Source organism: Platichthys flesus, chromosome 22 (assembly GCF_949316205.1).
Source record: "Platichthys flesus chromosome 22, fPlaFle2.1, whole genome shotgun sequence".
In the NCBI taxonomy this organism is placed as follows: Eukaryota; Metazoa; Chordata; class Actinopteri; order Pleuronectiformes; family Pleuronectidae; genus Platichthys; species Platichthys flesus.
Window position 1 is genome coordinate 6,869,120 of NC_084966.1, and position 21,138 is coordinate 6,890,257.

Genomic DNA, 21,138 nt, shown 5'->3' on the forward strand with positions numbered 1-21,138 from the left:
TCAATCTCAGACACTTGTTGAATCTTACATCCAACCGGACGTCTCAGCTCCTGAGGCAGCATCGAGGAGTTCAGGAGTCGACAGAGAAGAAAGAAGGTAAGGATAGATTCATCAGATAATTTTTCAGTTTCATGTTTAGGTGTATGTTGTCATTGAACTATGCTAATTGTACTGATTGTGTTTACAGCTGATTGAAGCGGGACAGATGAATTGGATCCGTCCTTCCACGGCCAGGAGCTCAACGACCTGTGTGCCACACTTCAAATAAGACTGGAAGCTACACTGGTTCTCACAGCTACACACCACAGACGTCTACACACTGGGGCAGATTCACACAAACAACATATGACCCAGAGGCTGTAAAGAGACATTTAAAGCTTCACCTGATTAGTTATTCACTGGCTCGGCCAGTTGTGTACAATATTTGTGTTGTATGTAAATAAAGCCTTGACTCAACATATACCATGTTCATGTTTTATCAATCATCACATGAATGATCTTCAGTAACTGCAGTGCTTTTGGTAAAGGCTTACTAATAATAATATATAATATAACGATATTCATTATTATTATTATTAATATTGTGTGGGAGGGGTTTACCCACGTGTGTATTATATTGACCAATAGCAGCAGATCTACAAGCCAATCACAAGTGACTTTTTGTTTTCGTGGTTTCATCCAATGGTGAATCGAGATAAGTTCTCACAAGCGATTGCGCTGTGATTCATTTGCTAATTAGACCACACCTCCGCTCCGAGACCCCCCCGGTGGCACGCCCACCTCCCAGCCCCCACCTCGCTCCATCGATTTGCTCCACTCGCTGGTTCACACCACAAACCACTAGGTGGCAGCAGAGCAGGTCGATGCCTTGGCACGCCTCCAGCCAACAGGAGAAGAGGAAGAAAAACCAGGAAGTGATAGTCCCAGCAGCTCAGGTTTGTCAAACTTTCACGTTTTTAATGTTTGTTTAAATCTAAATAAGAAAATGTCTGACTCTGGAGTTGATTGAATTAATTCCTGTGACTGTTTGTCCCAGTTTGGCTGAGTCACAAACACAATGAAGTGACTAAACACTTTCCCTTCAAACATTTGTGTTGATTCACCTGCATGAAAACAGCTGTGAGTTACCTACTGGTGTGTGTGACCAGAAAAGATACTCAAACAACAACAACAACTTTCTTATTATTATTGTGTGAAATGGAGCAAACTGGAGATTCATGTGTCACTGCTGTCACTGTTTGTTTGTGTTTATACCTGATTATTATAATTTTAGACAGTTTTCTGCTTTAGTATGTGTTTTTGTGTTGTTTTGAATTTGACATATATCAGGAAGTTAAAATCAAAGTGGTTTAGACCCATGTTACTCTTGTTTGAAGCAGTTTTGGCTGAATTACATTAATCATCTTGCAACCTGGTTGATTTCATGTGATGAACAACAGTAGATTCACTGTGGATGTTTTTTTGCCTAATCTGGCAATTAAATAGTTAAATTAATAGTTTTGACCTAAGAAGGAAACCAAAATAATTATAGACCCCATTAGTATTTAACTTCACATCCTAAAATACAGTCTTTTTTTATTCATTTGTGCAAAGTGTCAAATCATGACACTTTTGGGCTGTAACATCTGCAGATCCTAATGAAATGTATCAGCCCCGTTTGGTCACAAGAGAAACGCATGAAACCAGAATTTCATGCATCTCAAATGCTAATTGGGTGCGATATGGTCTGTGCCCCCCCCCCCCCCCCCCCCCCCCATTTCAGAAACACAGCAATTCAACGTGCTGTTACATGAAATATAAAATGCATCGTGACAGTTTGTCAAAGCAACACATCAGCAAACAAATAGAGAATCAAAAGTTACATATACAAAATATTAAAAGGATAAAATAAGAATAAGTAGAAAGTGAAAAAGTAATAGTCTGAATGCTGTACTCAAGCATCAAGCAAGGCACCAACAGTCTTCCTTGCAGCAAATATCAGAGTGGCAAGCACCACGTTTACTGGTTAAAATCCCTAGAGCAAGGCACTACATGCAACCAGACTTTTTGTGCTCTTACTGATTCTGATTGTGTTAAAAATACATATTTTGTCTTGAAGATTTATGATGATCTTGTCCTGTTCTTACAGAGAGGAGGTTCAGGTTCACCACTGCCCTCTGTCCACTAGGTAATCCAACCAACCTGAGGTCCCACCACTCTGCTGCTGTAACAGTAAGATCTCTCTTTGAATACTTCATCGCATTCAGACACTGTGGAGTTTTTACTGGTCTGTGTATTGGTTATAATTTACCAATGGTTCTAAAACAAAAACCTTGACCACTTGCGACTGAGGTTCCCCACCAACTTGTGTGCAATAAATTACCTCTAAAGTGAGCAGCTCAGGTCTTTTGGAGGTGGGATTTGCACCCTGCAGTAACATCTGGCCCAAAATCACTTTCTATTTTATTTCCAAATATGGTGAAATATGATTGAGTCTTAATTCGAAACGAAGGGCACCAGTTCATTTTGTGGTTGAGACCAAAATGCAGTTGGATCGTGGATTAGGCTCTGGCATGTTGGTCTTCTGTGGAGCCTGCTGTGTTTAGTCTCCTCTAAACTGATCTCCTGTCAGCTCTTCACACCTCTGATCAGCCTCAGAGGTTCCACCAAGCCTCTGAGGTGCAGTTTAACAAACACACACAAACACACACACACAGCGGCGTCATCTCTGTATTCTTCCTGTGTCACATCCTGCATGCTAACAGAGGGGTTATTAACATAACAAACTTAAATGTCCTATATAGATAATACGTTCGCAGAAATGCAAACCGGCTCAGCTGACACTGTTTAGGCAGCGCCTCCAACATCTGTTTATGAGCACTTTGCCTAATGATATCATCCGATATCATTAACTGTGGCAGTGCGCGCCGCAGCAGCAGGTGCAGCTGTTTATGCCCCTCCGACACCTCCCCAGCACACACACACACTCTAAGAGAAAAGACTTTCACAGTCTCCTCCAGCACCAACACCAGTCCTTCCCTCCCTTCCACCCTATGAATCGCCAAACCGCTCATTAGGACAATTTTCCTCAACGAAAAAAAGCGGCCCCTATGATTTCAATCTGTATATCACCTGTAATTGTAGTTTTTAGCAGGAGCCTGATTCCATACATTTAGCAGGAGTAAACTGCGGCTGCGGCTGCGGGAGCTGAGAGCACGCCTCTCGCCGCTGCCGCCAGCTGCACAGGCTGTTTTTAGATGCTAGGCGCTTTCCTCCGGGAGGCTCTCGTAGGCCTCCGCGTATGTGTTTGTGCGTGTGATTTTTTCTGGGGGAGGTGGACTCGGAGCTTGGCGGCTCCCAGCTTTGTTTCATGACTTGATTCGCTCTGTTTAGATGCTGGAAATTATAGAAAATTGTTGAAATTATCATTTCTGGCAGCGGCAACGAGGCTGCCTCCTCTTCCTGACCGGAAGGCCAGGTTCGGGGTCTTCACAGGTTCTGTGGAGCCTGATTCCATCGCACGCGGCTGTAATTAGTCAGATGGTCCATTCAAATGTTGTGCGACACAGAGTTATCTGTTGCATTAGCACTTTACCCGAGGCAATTACAGTATTTATAGATCCAAAACAAACAATGCATATGGCAAAATGATAACTGGCTCCTTCCTTTTCATCTCAGGGAAAGAAAGAAGGTATAAAAACAAGAAAACAGCTCTCTGCTTTCAGGTGATTTGGTTTCAGTGTTGAATGAATACAGCAATTATTGTCCATGTTTTACCACAGTTTCCATCAGATGCACGGAATACTCAGTGTGGTCGGGGAGGATTCTGCTCTTTTGCCACTGATCTCAGGTCAGCGTTTCTATGTGGTTTTGCAATCGCCTCAGATCAATTGATTTCGTAATCGCAGGAGAATTTGATTTTTGACTGTGTCTTCTTGACCTTAGTTTGTTCATTAGTGGATGACCTGCTGCCAGTGATACAAACCAAACATCACTGATTGGACGTGGTGCAGTTGGGAATAGCCCCTTTACGCGTGTTCTTTCTTCCTATCACGGTGAAGTGGGCTTGTCTGCTTTCAAACCTACCTTGTTTTTATTTCTGAAGCTATTATTCAAGCGTGGTGGTGAAGAGGCCAAACTTTTTTCCCACTATGTTCCTTGACTAGATCCCAAGCAAACAAACATCCTTCGATATATTTTGCGTTCGTTATAATTCTCATTTCCTCTTTGATGCTTTGAAACTGCTCACATCTCCGTCCGGCTCTCGCGTGTTTCATCTCCTCAAAATTTTAAATTTCTTGCTCTGACAGTTCTACCCCAAGATGAGCATATTGGCACCCAGAGGAGGAGCTTTATTTGCAGGCAAAGACCCCGACACTGAACCCGCTCGGAGCACTGAGGCCCAGCAGGGAATACACACCGACCACACATACACACACACACACATATAATCATGTTGCTCACAACCTCATATCTGAGCTTGTTAATGCTATAGTAGCCGCTTACATGAACACACACCAAACAAAAACACACACACACACACACACACACACACACACACACACACGACAGATCAGATATATCTGAACGTGAGAAAACACACATGCACACAACAACCACACACACTGCTGCTCCTCCTCCCAGCTGTTCTCTAAATGTTGATTACACAAGACACCGGGGGGAGCCCCCTCCTTCCTCCCCACTCCTCCTCAATCCGGTAGCCGGGCGGTTACCCCACAAGGAGGCTGTGCAGGACCGGCTGACCCGAGGTGCTCGGTGACCCGGGGTTAGGAGTCCAGAGAGGGCCGTGGCCCCGGGGCCTCTTGGCTGGGCTCCTCTTCCCCCTTTCCCTTTCCCTTCCCTCAGCTCCGTGAGCAGCACATCTCAGGATGGGAGACATGGGCAGAGACAGCAACTGCCCGGGGACAACCGGCCGTGGAGCAGAACACCGAAATAAAGAATTTAAATCATAAAACTCCTCCACTGTCGAGACGCTCGGGTAACTTTGTGTCAAGTGAAACGGAGATGAGGCGGAGGGGGGAGGGGGGGAATTAAAGTGAGATGATCTTTATCCTACGTGATTTTGTTCAGAGGAAATTTGTACATTCTCAGGCATTTAGCTGCAGCTTTTATCCTGCAGGAAAATAAGATTAAAGTACAAGAGGCAGCAGGCTTATATGAAACTACTTTTTTATTAGTCTAAATCACCATGTGCTGCTTTATCAGAGTGTAGATTCATGTGTCGGCGACCACTGGGAGCTGCGCAGCTAAATCTAAACGTGAATGATCAGTAGCGTCGGCGAACAAATTTCAAAGTGCAGTTTAATGCACTCATCTGAGTTTCAAGTCAATAACCTCGGCTGAGTTTGTTCTAGAACAGGTTAGAAGGTCGCACTGTGAAGCAGACTTTTAGTGAGGCGGGTCTGCTTCTGTTGTTTAAATGCACATGGCCACTTTACACTGGTTTCAGCGTTTGATGCTTGCAAAGAGCTGGCAGAGTTTGTCTGTTTGTAACGGCTGTGAGCTTAATTTTCACTTCACAAATTTCCTAATGGGGGAACCTAAAGAAGTGTCTGTGCTTTAGAACCCTCAGGCATGAAACAGTGGAGCCAACATTGAAGTTAATGATCAACCCGAGCGCTGTCGTCAGAGTGCACGGCGGGAAAAAAAATAGAAAAGCGCAGAGGGAAAAAAAAGAAAAGCAGCCACCGGAGTGCAGAGGAAGTGTTGGTCTTTAATCCTGCGGAGAGTCTGCAACTTTGTTTTTTGGAGCTGAGACATGTGTGAGTGCGTTATTGTGCTGAAACTGAACTAATGAACAACAAGGCTGAAAACGAGTTCATTAAAAAATAGGCCAAAGTTTCAAAAGAAATTCCCGTTACATTTATTTCGAAGGAGGCATTTCTGTACCACGGTTTTTCAAGTTCTGTTGATTTCAGGACGTTTTCACACTTGAAATTCCGAACCAGGCTTCATGATCAATTATTACCTTGCATGGGTATGTGTTTGTCATTACCTATGTGACCTGCCTCTACACATACTTGACATTGATTGGTTTATAGCGTGTCTGATGTCGTGTTGTCAGTTTGGCTTGTAGTAGTTTTTGTTGTTGGACCTAAAAGTTTACCATCATCACCTACAAGCTATACGATCAGCAAAGATGGACAGAGAGAGATTCACACATCTAACAGGCAGGAATATGTTAGTAATAGTAATGTCTCGTTTTCCTCTTTTGGACTCGACACACTGCACCGTATAAAACAGTCACATTTTTACGCCTGCTCGTCCTCGTTTGGTTACATGAATCTGTTCTTCACGCTCTGCAGGAGAAGGCTGCAAATTCACTTAACAATGCAGCGAGTAGGAATATTAAAACCCCGCTCGACGGTGACTGTAAACCATGGGTATGTTTGTGGCCCCCCCCGGGGCTCTGGGGGGCCTCCACTGTCCAGCCGACTGGACGTCAACCAGGGCCGACAAGACAACACAAGCTGGGAAGAGCACGTCTGGAGTAAAGTCAACTTAATGTTCTCGATTAAAAAAAAACCCCGCTAAACTTGTTTTGAGTCGTCAGAATCTACATATTCAAGTGTTCAGCATTCAGGCCCCGCATCAGCTGTCTCCGCGCCTCAACTTCCTGCCTGTTAATGTATGCTCCCTGTGCGTTTGCCTGACCTGTCTGAAGTGATTTCTGACGGCCTTGTTTAATTAGCTGGATGTGTGTGTACTTTTATACATATTCATCGGCCGCAGATTTCAGCCCGATTGATGTCGTAATTGATTCAGAGGGTTTTTATAATTCCTGCAACGGCCGACCAAGAATTTCAATGACTTTGCAATTTGGGGGGAATGGAGACGAGGGGGAGGGAGGGAGGGCGAGAGGGAGGCAGGGCAGGGGGGGGTGAGGAGATCTGAAGGTGCTGCTTGTACACCTGAGGAAACGTCGGCACGCCTCGGCCGGTGTGATCTCCATCGCTTTACGGCGGCAAAGAGACGGCGAGGGGAACGTGGGGCGGCTTTGTTGTTCCTCTTCCACGAGTAAATTACACATTTAGGATTTATTAAGACAAGAAACAATTTTCAAATGGTGAATCTTTGGAAGCCTCCATGGAGATGTGCTCATTACTCTGTAGCCTCGGGCCACGTTCACCGCCTCGAATGCATCCTTTTTCTTTTTTTTTTTTTCTCCCCCCCCCCCCCCTCTCCTCTTCCTCTTCCCCTCTGTCTGTATTTTGTCGGCGCGGCGTTGCCATGCCCGACGCCGTAATGTCACAGTGGCTTGTTCAAAGCCGTGGCGATGATTTGGGCTCCCAGCAGGTGCCGCCCCGATGTCTGTTCAATTATTAAAGTGAGGGCCACATGGATGCATTACAGCTGCCGCACCCATTAGATAAAAAGACGATGGCTTCTGACACGGCGCATATTTCCTCTCTGCCTCACAAAGACGCCTCCTCTCGCGTTGCTTCTTTTTGTTTTATTCATCACCGTTTGAATAAAAGTGTTTTTTTCTTTTCGGTGAGCGTGGAAATATTAAAGAGCCATTTGTTCCATCTCAGTGTTGTGGGCACAAGAGCTGTTGTGATCTTTTTGATTCCCTCTCATCACACTGAGGTCATGTCAGCTCCTCGTCGTCGCCTCTACTCTTTCAAACCCCCCCCCCGTCGCCCAAGTCTATCCGTGAAAAACGGCTGCCGTGGCGATAAATAAATCATAAGGTGGACACAAAGTTCAACCTTCCCAGTCGCTTCCAGCAGCTTCTTTACTTCAGCTCAGATGTTTGTGCTCTGATGACGATCTAATGACCAATCAAAGTCCTCTGCGGCGGAATCGGGCTCGAGCCTGAAGCTAAAAAGATGGCACCTATAAATTCTTTATTGGTTGTTTCTTCCCGCTCCTTCATTCAGAATAAAGAATCGCTTAAACTTTTCCTTTTGTGTCTAGAACTGAACAGCAGGGTCAGGGGCACATGAGAAGAGTGTTGATGAGCAGAAGGATTGAAGTGGACGTCTATACGGGCGTGAAGGCGGCGTGTTTTCAGAGGAAGGTTGAGGAGACAGAAACGCTTGAGCAGGCTTTGTGTTGTGATGATGAGGTGGGGGGGTGGCAGGTCCATGTCCAATCTCTGGATAGACTGATTAAGTGTCGCCTCAGCCTGGTCAAGAGGTCAAGGCTTTAAAAAAGTATTACAATTACATGCAGTTGATGCTGTGGAGCAGTTCCTAGCCATGGACCATTTGCTGTCAGGCAATTTGAAAACTGATAAATAGATCAATATATCACTAAAACCTTTCTGATGCCACTAGTTTGTGTGTTCTGCTTTTTTCCTCATGAATCAGTAAATATCGTTAAGTTACTGCAGCTCATGAGAATAAAGGAATATGAGATGAACCTATATACTTTCGTCATGTGGCGTCTATACCCACAGCCTCATTCAATTCACACGAAGGAGCCACATGCAGTAGATGTGCGACATGTTTTTCTGGGAAGTCACTAAGTGCGTTTAGTAGTTCTGTCCCTGATACTTTTACTCACTTAATTTCAGAGGGACACAGTTCTGTCAATAAAGACAAATATACCCCCAAGAAATCGTTGGAAAAGAATTACTATTAGAGATATGTCGCGGAAAACATCACGTCCCTTTACATTTGTCATGTGACCCTCTGAAAGGGTCCAACCCTGAGGTTTTAAACCAACAACCATCCACCTCCACCTAATAGAACATTTCTGTATCTGCTTTAAATATATATATATATATATATATATATATATATAAGTACTTTTGATACTTAACCTTTTTTCTTGTAATAAATACGTATATCAGCAGTGCAGGTTACGACAAAACATGAAACTTAGACAAGTGAATTGGCAGATTTGAACGCCAATCATTGTGTTGTTTTTTTTTAACAGTTGGCTCATGGTTAGTTTGCATAAGGCTTCATATGTGCAGTTATTCATAATTTCTCCAGAGACATTCTGATATTTCATGACTCAAACTCAAACCAGGAGACAATCTGACATTGTCTCGGTTTGTTTTTGATATTCTCGTGCGTCTTTTGTATTTTAAGTGAAAAGAAAAGTAGTTGAGGAGTAGTATCAGGCCACACATGCAAACCTTAACTCCCACTCCAACGCACCCCAACCTCTCCTCCTCCTCCTCCTCCTCCTCCTCCTCCTCCTCCTCCTTCTCGTTTGATTCTTCACTGTGTGTTCTGTACATGCCAACAAATCCTAATTGCACCCCGCACTCTTTTCTTCCCACCGATGCTGCGCGCTTCGTGCCACCAAATTCCTTGTGTGCTAATTAGGCACGCAACCACGGTGGATACACTCCTGACAGGTGCTGCTGGCCTGCCGAGGTCACACACACATACACTCAAAAACACACACACACACGGCGAAAGACAGAGAGAGAGAGAGAGTGAGAGAGAGAGAGAGAGACGCTCGTGCTCACAGCATTAAAAATAAATGGAGAGAGGAGAATAACGAGAGAGGCAAGACGTGTTAATTTCTAGCTTCCATCTGTTATTACATAAGCACTGCCAACAACGACGCATCTCTGGAAGAACGACGAAAGGGGGAGAGAGGAGGAGAGGAAGAAGGAGAGCTGAAAAAGCAAAACAACAGCCATCACTGAAGTCCTCCTGCATGGAAGAAGAATCCCTGGGGGAGGCCCACGGAGAGGAAATCAAATTGATCGAGCAAATGCAAACTTAAAGTTTAATCTGAAGGGTTTCGCTTCCAAAACACATAACCTGGTGTTCTTTCCTCGAAACGTGGCAGACAAAAGAAAAGCGGCGTCTAAAATGTGTGTTTCATAAGTTGAGGCCTCCAGAGAGCTGGAATCTTCATAAATGTTTATAAGTGAGTTTTAACTTTTTCTTGCCTACAATTTAGATTCTACAACGGGCTGAAAAGGTAGAAGTAAAGTGAAGTTTAATTCCAGCCTGTGTTAGTGAGAAATGCAGAGACAAAAGAAGAGTTTCAGGGAAATGTTTCAGGAAACCCGGAAACTAAAATGCTAAAAAGGCCTTCAGGTAAATTCAAGGACATGCTTTGAGTTGTGATGCTTGAAGAAAAAGTTAAACCTTTTAGGAAATATAGTAAAGTTAGATGAGATAACATTTACCGCTCTGTTATTTGATTGATTGATTGATAAGAGGATCCTAAACACAGTTAGTTTCAATCCACTTCTACTCTCCTCTTGCTAGATGTTAACATTCTGTTCCCGTCATGTCCAAAATCTTTCATCATCTCTCGAATCATCTCCTTCAGCTGTGGCTCTGTGCTGTTTTTTCTCAAAGCTCCACATTTTCCACCCGGCTCTCTCCCACCGAAAGCTGCCCTGGGAAAACAGTCCAGTGATTGTGAAGACATGGCGTTTGTCATCTAAGAAAAACATTTCCCCCGGTTGAGGAACAATGGGACGAGCTGAAAACAAAGAGCTCCGAGGAGTGACGAGCGCCTCGAAGGGTTGCTCGGCTCTCCTCTGCGTGTTTGGCTTCGGGATGGTTTTCCACCGACGAGGCACTGGAGCCCGGGACGTGTTGATGTCCCGAGGTGGCGTTTGTTTCCTGTCAGCGCCGGTGAGCGAGGTGCGGCGGACGAGAACCCTGCCTCTGTCTTTGTCTTCGGGGGGAAAGACACCAGGAGACAGAGGCTGTGAATGTCTCACACGTTTACAGCGAGACATTCACAGGGCTTTCCCAGGGCGGAGGGACGGTACTGTCAAGATCCTCGCTGCCAGAATATACACAAGCCCACCATAGATCTTTGGAGCATTTCAACACTCCTATGGTGATACTCTTGGACTGGAGGGAAGCTAAACAGCGCAGAAGCCTGTAATCTGCCCTGTCTCCAACCTGCAGTGTGGGAACCCACATTATAATTGTTTGTTCAATTATTTTTCTTGGACGCTGCACCTGCACTTCAATAAGTGAGCTCCTGGGACGCGAATGCAATTAAAGCCCCGCAGAGCAGCGCCGACGCCTGTTTAACCAGCGGACACGGAGTCAGATAAATACCTTTTAGTGCTCAAGGTAACAAGCTCAGGGTGACAGTGAGAAGGCTCACAGGGAGCAATTTCCTATTTATTTGTCTTCTGATCTGACCTCTCCCTTGACAAGATTCACGGGCTTATTACCGGATCTGTCCTGCGCTCTAATCGAGGCCCATTACAAAAGTTCAGTGGACTGGAAGTGCCAGATGTGGGCGAGGGATAAAGGGGAGGCCGCTTCTCGCGCTGACCGCCGCTGATGCCCTTTCAATACATTACGTGAGCTTTTGAAATTTCACGGATAAGCAGCTCAGATGTGTGCAGAAAATTTTAAATTGTGTTTTCTGACCTGCACTGGCCACTTTAATGAGATGTTTTTTTTTTTTTGCAAAGTGAAGTGCATGAGGTGGGAGAAGTAGGTTTACACACGTTCTGAGTCCTGTAAAGCTTAGAGCGCAACAGAACATGGAGTGTGTCACCTTCACTCTCCACTGTATGTGTCAGCATGTATCGGCAAATTCTTCAATAATATTGATAATAGATAAATAGATAGATTGGAGAGAGCTTTGCACTGAGGCACCTTTTTAAAGGTTTGTCATCACTGCGAGTCCCAGACAAGTGTAATTTCGACTGATCCTCACAGTCCAGTATAAAAATAGTGAGATAGTAAGATTTCTTTGTTCTGCTCTGTCTCCTCCTGTCTTTATCTCACTCTTAAAACTCTTTCAAGTGTCAACTCCTGTGATGTCATCCATTGGTTTGGGAGCCGCCATTTTTTAAGCTTCATGTTTTGCATTTTGTCCAGCACCATCTTGTTTTTTGTTTTTATTATATTTTTAGGAGCAGGGGGCTACTAGCTGTCAATAAGACAGTATCTATGCATTAATGCATTCTCTGCTTTATCATCTATTTGACTCTCAATGGCACCGTAACAAAAAATATGAACATCAAGAAGACTCAAAACTAGAGAGTGAGATTATTATCTCCTTAGATAAATGTTGAGACTATTTAAAAACCAGTGGAGTCGCCCTCTGCTGGTCATTAGAGAGACTGCAGGTTTCAGGCATTTCCGCATTGGCTTCTAGTCCTCCAGTCAAGGTCTACTTCTTTGTTTGTACGCAGTCTGATTTCTTTCCATCAGTTTTCTTATGCAAGACCTTTTTTCTGGTGTATTGCCACATTTCTGGCACATCACTGCCACCTGCTGTAGGTGAGTGAAATAGCAGCACTAGCATGTAGCATTAGGAACCAACCGCAGTCATCAGGAGCTCGTATGTGTGTGATTGTCAATAAATCATTAATTAAGTGCTCAATAGCATCCCCAGTGGTGAAAATCTTTACTGCTTATAAATAATGCTCCAATTTGACCTTTTGACCTTTGCCTTAAAACCCAATGACATCAGGGCTGATGTCTAAACTCAGTCTTACGTGGTTGGGAATGACCATTTACATTCACAGCGTATTGACTGTTGGTAGGTGGCTCACTCAGCCCAGTTGCCAGTGAGTGTTTTACAGCTCCACCCAGACTCAAACAGCTATCATCCCAGCCATGCATACCTCTCCTGTAGCATTTCCATGCTCGACCCCCCCCCCCCCCCCCCCCCCCCCCCCCATTATTCACAGAAACATTAAAATACCGGGCCAAGAGTGAGAGTTGCATGTTCAGGCAGCTGAATGAGGGGAGGTACTGTCACAACAGCTGAAAGTGTCTGTCACAGAGTTATAACTTTTTTTTTTTTTTTTCCCATAGTTCCCCGGCAGTGCAGCTGCCTAAATGAGAGGGATTAAGTTAACTCCCTGCTTAGAGGAAGAGCAGGCCCTGGATTAGGGCACTGGGCATGGACACAGAGAGCATTCAAGCAAGAGCCACAGCTTCTTTTCCCTTTTTTTTTTAAATACGTGGGGGAGAGAGGAGGCAGCGGTGCACAGCCCTCACAGGGACCCACGGCCGAGTCGCCTGAACAAATACATTGACAAGTGCAACGGCGCATCCGCAACATGGAAAAGTGTGTCGGAGCAGGGAGGGAGAACACTGGCGGACACGCCGACAATCACAAATGCTTTTTTTCCCTTTCCCCTCCTTCAGTCCCACCCCTCAATCTTCTTCTGTCATATCCTTAAATAACCTTGTTAGTTGTCTTCTCTCCTCGAGAGAATGGCAATCGATGATATCCAAACCTATGTCCCAGTATTTATAACATTAAAATAAAGCACAACATTTTACCTGAGGGGTATTCAAATTATATTCTTTGCTATCCAAGCTTTTTTTTAATCAACAATACATTCACATTAACATTAGAAAGTGCTAAGTGCACCGAAGATGCACTGAGGACACATTGATATCCGCTAACTTTTGTTTTACTGCTATATGGTGCAAACAATTTATACCAGACCAAAGAAATGATCCTTTAATTGGACATTTTATCTCAAATAGATGTATAAAATCCTTTTTTCAGATAAAAACAGATCTCTTCCTCCATCTCCTCCACTGATTCCATGATGTCTGAATATTCAGAGGTAAACGTGTGCACACAGCGTTTCTTTTTTTTTTTTATCCTGAGCAAGGAAGGGAGAAAAAAAAACCTGGGAAGGAGTGGAGATGAGAACAGGTGGCGAAACAGTGTGAGAAACACGAGGGAGAGAAACGACCGGCACCTGCTCATGAAACCCAACCTGGTTCCTCCATCGCATTCCAACAGAGTTCAGCTGACTGAGCTGCTCAGACAGGAGGCTTTCAATCCACTACACTAAATTATACTGCTGACAGTGTGACCGTACGAGAGAAACGGCTTTCATATCCGGCTGAGTTGTCTGTATATCCGTTCCTATCTTCTAATTGCTTTCCGAGCGGTGTGTTTGTGGGATTAACTAAAACCTGCAGCTACTCAAACTGTTTCCAAACCTGCATTGTTCAGATACATGTTGACCAGCTTGCAGTTGTTTTATTCCTTTTCCGTTGCCACCTTTCTTGGCTCATTCCAGCCACCAGCTGTGAACGGAACTGCATGAGCATGTAGAGGACGCTGACCTGTGTGATCCCATGCATGTGCTTCCTCATAAGGATGGAAAACACTGCTCCACAGCCTACTAGTGGTCAAAACCTTCACAGATGCCTTTTAACTTTATGAAATAAGCAATGGATTTACTCACATGATTATAATCACATATCAAGATCTAAATTTGACCCTTTACAGCCTAAAGTTTTGAATACATAACTACATTTGAAATTATTTTCCCTTCTTTTTCCATTTTTTAAGGCAAGTCGATATATGGTAGAAAACGACAGGTCACACTTTTATTAATGTTTTTGAACTCACGACTAAGATTCCCCCCCACTGTTTTCCATTAACTTGAATCACTCAACCTTATTAATAATGTTTTAGTCCTCAGACCGTCATCACCTAAACGTTATTAAATCAATCAGCACATTCACTTATTCTATAGATAAGGGGCTAGAGGCCAGAAAGCCAGGATTCCAGAAGTACCTCCACGTTTAATAAATTATTATACACAAATAAAAAACATGGAACATATTGTAAAATAGACACATTCATCAAAGTATGTATTAGGGCTACGTAAATAGGTGAGAAATTCTGAGATAATTAAGTGACCCTAACATCATCATCATAGAAAACAATGTTCCCAATATTGCCTGAAATTTGTATTCGGTTGAAAGGGGAATCAGTTTGTGTCGTGTTGAACCTTCCAATCTCCAGTCCTCCTCGCAGGTATTAAAAATACATGTAGCATGAAATTTGTCATCAGCAGTATCACAGTCTCGAGTGGACGTGGCAGATTTCGGTGTCACTCACCTTAGAAAAGCTGACATGTTGTTTCAGCGTCATTGGGACCTGGTTATTTGAGTAAATAATTAACCACCGCTGATCTCCTCTGTCTCGTCCTCGCTGCAGGGAGAGAGAGAGGACCGGGCCTCAGCCACGTCAGCCCCTGAGACATCCAAGCGGCCATGACACCGCGGCAAACCGGTGATGACGGATGCCTTTTTGTCTTGTGCAGTCAGGCCGGGTCGCAGGGACGGCGGACGACTGTAATTGCGCCGACAGGTGACACATCTGTAGAAACCAGAAGATGATGGGGAGACTACTTAGATCATGTGACCTGCACCTCACATGTCCCCTCCAAGTGCGGGTAAGTGTGTGAAGAGTTTCCCCGTGACATTAGATGACATTTAGAGAACATAGCGGTCTCCTAAAATTGATCAAAAGCCACAGTTTACATGGCAAATTCAATTTTAGGTTTAGATTAACTACAGATGAAGGACATTTTTGTTTCCTGAGACGGTTCTAACATTTTAGAAAATGCTATTTCACTTTTGAATACAACTCTTCTTAATGCAAGACTTTCACTTCAACACTGTGATCCAGCTCTGATCAGATCTTCAATTGCAGCTAATAGTCGATAAAAGAAATGTTGCATTAGAGTCCACAGATATAATATTACAAGGGAAGTTTACCTAACATGCAGCCTGCCACCAGGGGGCAAAGACAATGCTCTGGCTATCTTTAATGGTTTTTAAATTCCCAAATGGAATAAATAAACATATATTAAAGTAGCTTTAGTCAGTATAATAGATAATGCGGCATGCAGATGGTCATACAAATATGCAGACACCCGTGATTGTGGAATCATGGGCATTAATCTACAGCTGCACCAACCTCCAGTCTTCTGATTTCAGTTTGCACTGTTGTCTAAAATATGATTGCATTGTTAAGATTTCCCTTCTTTGGAACTTAGAGGAAACAAGCCAAAATTACCTTTTAAGATTGTGGAAGGGGGTGTCTGCATACTTTTGGCCATATGTACACATACTGTACAGTTATCAAGATTTAATCAGGTGGGTTCAGTACATGTAGAAATAGAGAAAGTGCTGAACTCGAGGTGCATGAAGCTGTTCCGGCATCACTACACACTCAAGCTGCTTCTGACCTCTGACGAGAACCTCCCTTATAGCGATCAATGAACTATCACATTTTAATATGTACATTAAGCCCAAGCTTCATTCAGTGCAAACTAATTATGACCAGTTTCCCTGAAATTATTCTTTGAACCCTGACACCAGGGCGGCGCTGTGATGTGAGCGGTTTGAAGCTGCTATTTGTGTTTTTACTTGACAAACTTCAGAGGAACTCTGGAGCTCTGGAAATCTGCGGCACAATTAGCAAACAAATTTGCTGGTGAAAAAAAAAATAAACTATATTCTCACATGTGGATCATTAGCTAGAAATAAATGAAAATCCCCCTCAGTGCTGTTTTCTCACATCTCCACTGTTTCAAAGAGCAGCAGCTTGTTTTGTGCCGTCAAATCCCCTCGTCGTTTATTAGTTGAGGGCGTCTGCCACAGAACCGAATCCCGAATCTTCGCCCCAGCTTCACGTCTCAAACACATCTAAGCCGGCGGAGCTTGTGATAGCCCTCTCCTCTGGATAGAGAGAATAGACCCACAGGCCCAGGAACGAGATGCAGCTCGGTCTGAGCCCAGGGGAGGCGGGATCTCGTCCTATTTGTCAGAGCTTTCCATCGTCACTTTCCATCGACGGGTGGGTGGGGAGGCGAATGGCTCTAATGTACTCGCTGTCTTCTTCCCCGCATGAGTGTTTTCTGTTTGGCTGCTGTCACTGAGAAAAGACACATAAGTACTCGCTCTGTGTCTCTCACACACACACACTCTGTCTCTCACACACACACACTTTGTCTCTCAAACACACACACTTTGTCTCTCAAACACACACTCTGCAGACGGAGCGATGTGCTCTCCAGGGCCAAGAATTCTCCCCTCTTTGTCTTTATCTGCTGGTAAATGTTGACAGACCACTGAACCTTGATGCTGGACTGTGACGGGCTTAGCTGTTTGTAAAGTGTTGGGGTGAGAAAAGAGAAAAACAAAGGGGCCTCTGGTGTGGTGGTTAGCCATCATGGCTGCTCAGCAGCTCGCAGTGAAAGGACCTCTAACTGCATCCCGGCTCCGCCGCGGAGGCGATTGCTCGGCTGCGCCCCGGGTCGGCCGGCTCGCAGACCATTAGGGAAATGGCTGAAGGGTTCTCGTGTTTCAAACCCGGCTGCACCGTTCAAATTAATGAGGGGATTGTCAACATATCAGAGTTGATGGGTGTGACGAGCGAGGCCCCAGCACGGATCCTGAAAACAAGAACGCTCAGGACAAAATTTACGTCAATGGAAACTCTCTTGTCTTTGGCCTAGTTTGTGCAGCAGCCTCCAACCTTGGTTGAAGTTTTGGATTCATTTCTTCTAAATCACATCTTCTTTAAGTGATGAAACGACTTGGTTTAGCCAACAAACTCAATTAACTGGTGTTGGACTTTGGTAGGTTTTTGGCAGAGGTCTTGACTTTACCATCTAACTTTTCAACCGAAGTCTTAAAGAAACTTTTAAAGAGCTGAATTTAAATCAGCTGTCGAGTTGTATCAAGCCTTACATTGTTTATTTATCAAAATCAAGACCAAACATAACACGACAGAAACGTCTAATTTCTTGACAGTAGGGAAAAGACTGAATCTATTTATTACTGTCAATAATGTTTCAAATATTTAAGATTAAAGCTGCCGATATTTCTAATTACTGAGCTGAGCCAAAAACTGCACACAAAAAGAAAACTCTCACATTTGTCAGGGATTGAAGTACGAATGATACTCTGAAAGATCCATGAGGTTTATATATGACACTCATTTATTTTGTCCATTAGGTCCAGAGGTTCTGTTTGAAATGGTGGTGGGCAGAAAGCGCACAGACAGACAAGTTGGGACTGGTGATGATGCAAACTCCTGGATCATCTGGCGTCGGGCGGACCACCATCATTTACTGTGAGTAACCAAGTTTGCAGCCCAGTAAAAAAAGTAAAAAAAGATTAAAAGCTGAAGAAAGCATTGGAGTGCCCGAGTCATTGATAGAGGTCGGATAATAAGTATATAAATGAAAGAGACATCAGGTGAACACCTGAAGAAACCTGAACCTCTGAGGCTGGACGACATGCTGAGTGCAGGGACTGTCAAAAAAAACTGGCAAACTTTAATACTTTAACAGTGTTTATCTTACTGTACATCTAGATTTGTGTTACATGAAAATGCCACTTAACACAATAAGGGGCTTTTACACATGAAAAAAAATAATTTCACCTGACTTACAAATCCTGATACTAATTTTATGGTAAAATATTAATGATACTTAACGTATTTGTGCAGGCCTTCTCAAAACAGTTAAGTTTAAAATAGGATAAAAACAAATGGCTCCATATTCCTCTATTCAGTTGTCAAACTCTGCTTTTTGGCGATTCAACAAGAAACGTGCGCGAAGGACGTTGGACCGTTATTTTCCTTTTACCTTTTAAACCCGCCAGCTGCAGATCTGCCCACTAAGAGTGTCACAGGCCGTCACCTCTGCTTGTTTGATATGCTTCCTCTACATTTCCTCTCCCAACTTCCTGTGGGAGCCGCGCTTGTTGAGCGGCGTTTCCCCTGTCGGGAATCACGTCTGAACGACCCCACCGATGGGACAGTTCACGAAGACACAAAGACATAAAGGTGAGGAGAGACAATGAGGTGCGGGGGATCGACCTACCGAGGGAGAGGCCACCCAGCTTTGACGATGACACCTTCTTCCGTCTAGGATGTCGCCCTGACACATCAGGGGGGAACAATGGAGGCCGGGCCCGGGAGGATGTTACTGAGCAAATCAAATCAGAGTCATCGGGGTTACTTTGAATGAAGATGAGAGTGTGTCTCACACACCTCTGTACTGCAGCTCTGGGGCTCTTACCCATTCTGCAGGGACCGAGGAGAGACAATTAGATTTCAGCTCAGGGAAAAAGTGAAATGTGTCCATGAGTAACACAGTGCCTCTCTGACCTTAGGTGGTTTCTGGGGGAAATAATAAATTCCAGAGCTCAGAAGAAACTAATCTTGAAAATTGAACAAACCAAACCGACTGGAACTCTTCTCTTAATTTTCAACCAAGTTTCAAGCATCATCCACGACATTCACCTGGAAGAATGTACTGAAGAAGGTCGGAAAGGAAAAGAAGACGATCTGCCTCGTCCTTGTTGGATTTCCTGGAGTTTTCTTGATCCTGAGGGAGGAATCGTATGATTTACTAATCAGATCTCTCAAGTCACACTATCGTTGAACTGTTGTTCTTCCTCCGCCCTATTTTCAGGGTGCATATATCTGGCTTCTGTCATCAACAACTCCTATAATCGATTTCAACCATTCAACCAACATTTAGCTCATTCAGAGCATTCCCGTTTGTCATTTTTCTTTCTCTAAGTCTTCTTACTTTTTTAAATATTCCGCTTTTCCTGCAAATTTGGGATTCTATGATTCTTACTGGTGTGGTGACATCACACAAGTGCCTGATGACATCATGACATGCCTTTCAGCTGTATTTTAAGCTGAATATAATTTTGTAGTTTATATTTTACAATAGATAAATATAAAATATCAACTTAAGCAAACATATAACTATGTAAATATGTTTGAGTGAGTTTGCATGTTGTTTCTGTGTGACTGCACTGGTTCCAGCGACCCTCTCAAGATAAGCGGTACAGATGGATCAATAGATGGAGATATATGGGATGGTCACAGTTCAAATTCTGCATCCGCCATCAGAGATATTCTAACAGTTATATAGAAAACGTCAATGTCTCTTTAGAGTTAAACGCTCTCAGGAGGAAGTGAGTTGCCGTGTGTCTGTTTTTACATCTGACTGATTAGCGACAGTGAGCCGCAGGGTTACACATACAGGAACGACCCCTCGCGCTGTTTGATCTAAACTCGGCTCCCGCTGGTGAAAACATCCAGGCCTTTAGATAACTCTCCCACCGCTGGTTTTACTGAGCTCATGGCTTCTCCTCCACATCCTGGAGGAAACTGTTTTCTCTGCACATTTCCAGGCCGGTCCACTTGTTTTCCCTTTTTTCTCTCTTTCTCTCTCCATCTCGGGGAATTCACTTCGCTTTAATTGTTTGACAGTCTTTTCCTGCCTTTATGACACGGCCGCTGAAGGTGCCGAGGATTTTTTCTTTCTTTTTTTGAGGCATTAATAACATTCCGCTCGACTGATTCCCCAGGGCACAACCTCATTATGGCTTATAGGCAGAAAAAATAAACTGTCTGTACCGCCTGGCAGCTTTTTTCCCCTCCTTCTCTCCGAGAAATGAGGAGTCGGTGTAAAGTGCCTGCTTATAAAACAGTCTTCTTGTTGCTAACTAAAACACATGTCGGGGATTTTTATCTGTTTCCATGACAGGGGAGTGACTGGGTGGTGAGAGACGGCTGCTGTTGACGGCAGTCTGCACTGGGTGGCAGCACTGTGGGTGAGATCACAGAGGAGATGAGGCTCAGGGCTCAGAATATGTACAACACACACGTCAGAAAGGAACAATCTATATTTGAGTCGGTGATAACAATGTAATCCACCTTCTTTCAACAGTTTGCATTAAAATCACTAAATAAACACACATTAAAAGGTTTAAAACAAATTTTAATTGAAGTAGAATCATTGAAATAACAATTTTCAGGTCATTTTAATGATATCTTGGGAAAAATATTGCATCATTGTCAGTTAACTAATAAACCTGATTAAATAAAGCTTCCAGCGATGTACTCCAAAATTACCGAAAGCTTGATTGAGTCTCACAGATTTAAAATTTAATTGTGTTAAAAAATGTAGAGAGAGGAGGCTGAGGCGACACATTTCAGAGGCATGAAAGTAAACGAGCATGAATCATTAGTTTTATCATTAATTCACTCTGTTTCTTCGCTGGTCCTTTGAACGCGTTTGCTTATATCCCTGTTGGGATTCGCGTTGCTCAGGATCTGCCGCCTTTATCTCTGTTTTACAACGTATAGTCGCCCATTTGTGTTTGCAGGAGATGCTAAAAAAAACTCTTTGTTAGTACTGAAACTAATTGAGTTGAAGAGCCAGTCTATAAAATGTCAGAAGATGGTGAAAAATAAAAAGGCTGGAGAGAACGTCTTCAAATGTCCTGCTCTGTTGAACCAGCAGCTTGAACTGGGTGGTTATGAAATTCAAGGTACTCTGGGGATAAGGCATGTTATATCAAATACATACGATCAAGTACATACGATTCTATTGAACTGCTCACAAACACGCACTCAAAACTTCCTAAATAT

The 21,138-nt window shown here is 43.7% G+C and overlaps 1 long non-coding RNA gene across 1 annotated transcript in view; it reads left to right on the forward strand.

The window, feature by feature from the left end:
• The first annotated feature begins 2,125 nt into the window (after positions 1-2,125).
• The window catches only part of LOC133933366 (uncharacterized), a 46,733-nt gene continuing 27,720 nt past the window's right edge, over positions 2,126-21,138 (forward strand). The window contains exons 1-3 of the long non-coding RNA XR_009912058.1: positions 2,126-2,211; positions 14,884-15,121; positions 17,694-17,811. This is a non-coding gene — a long non-coding RNA (uncharacterized LOC133933366). The remainder of the gene's footprint in view (positions 2,212-14,883; positions 15,122-17,693; positions 17,812-21,138) is intronic.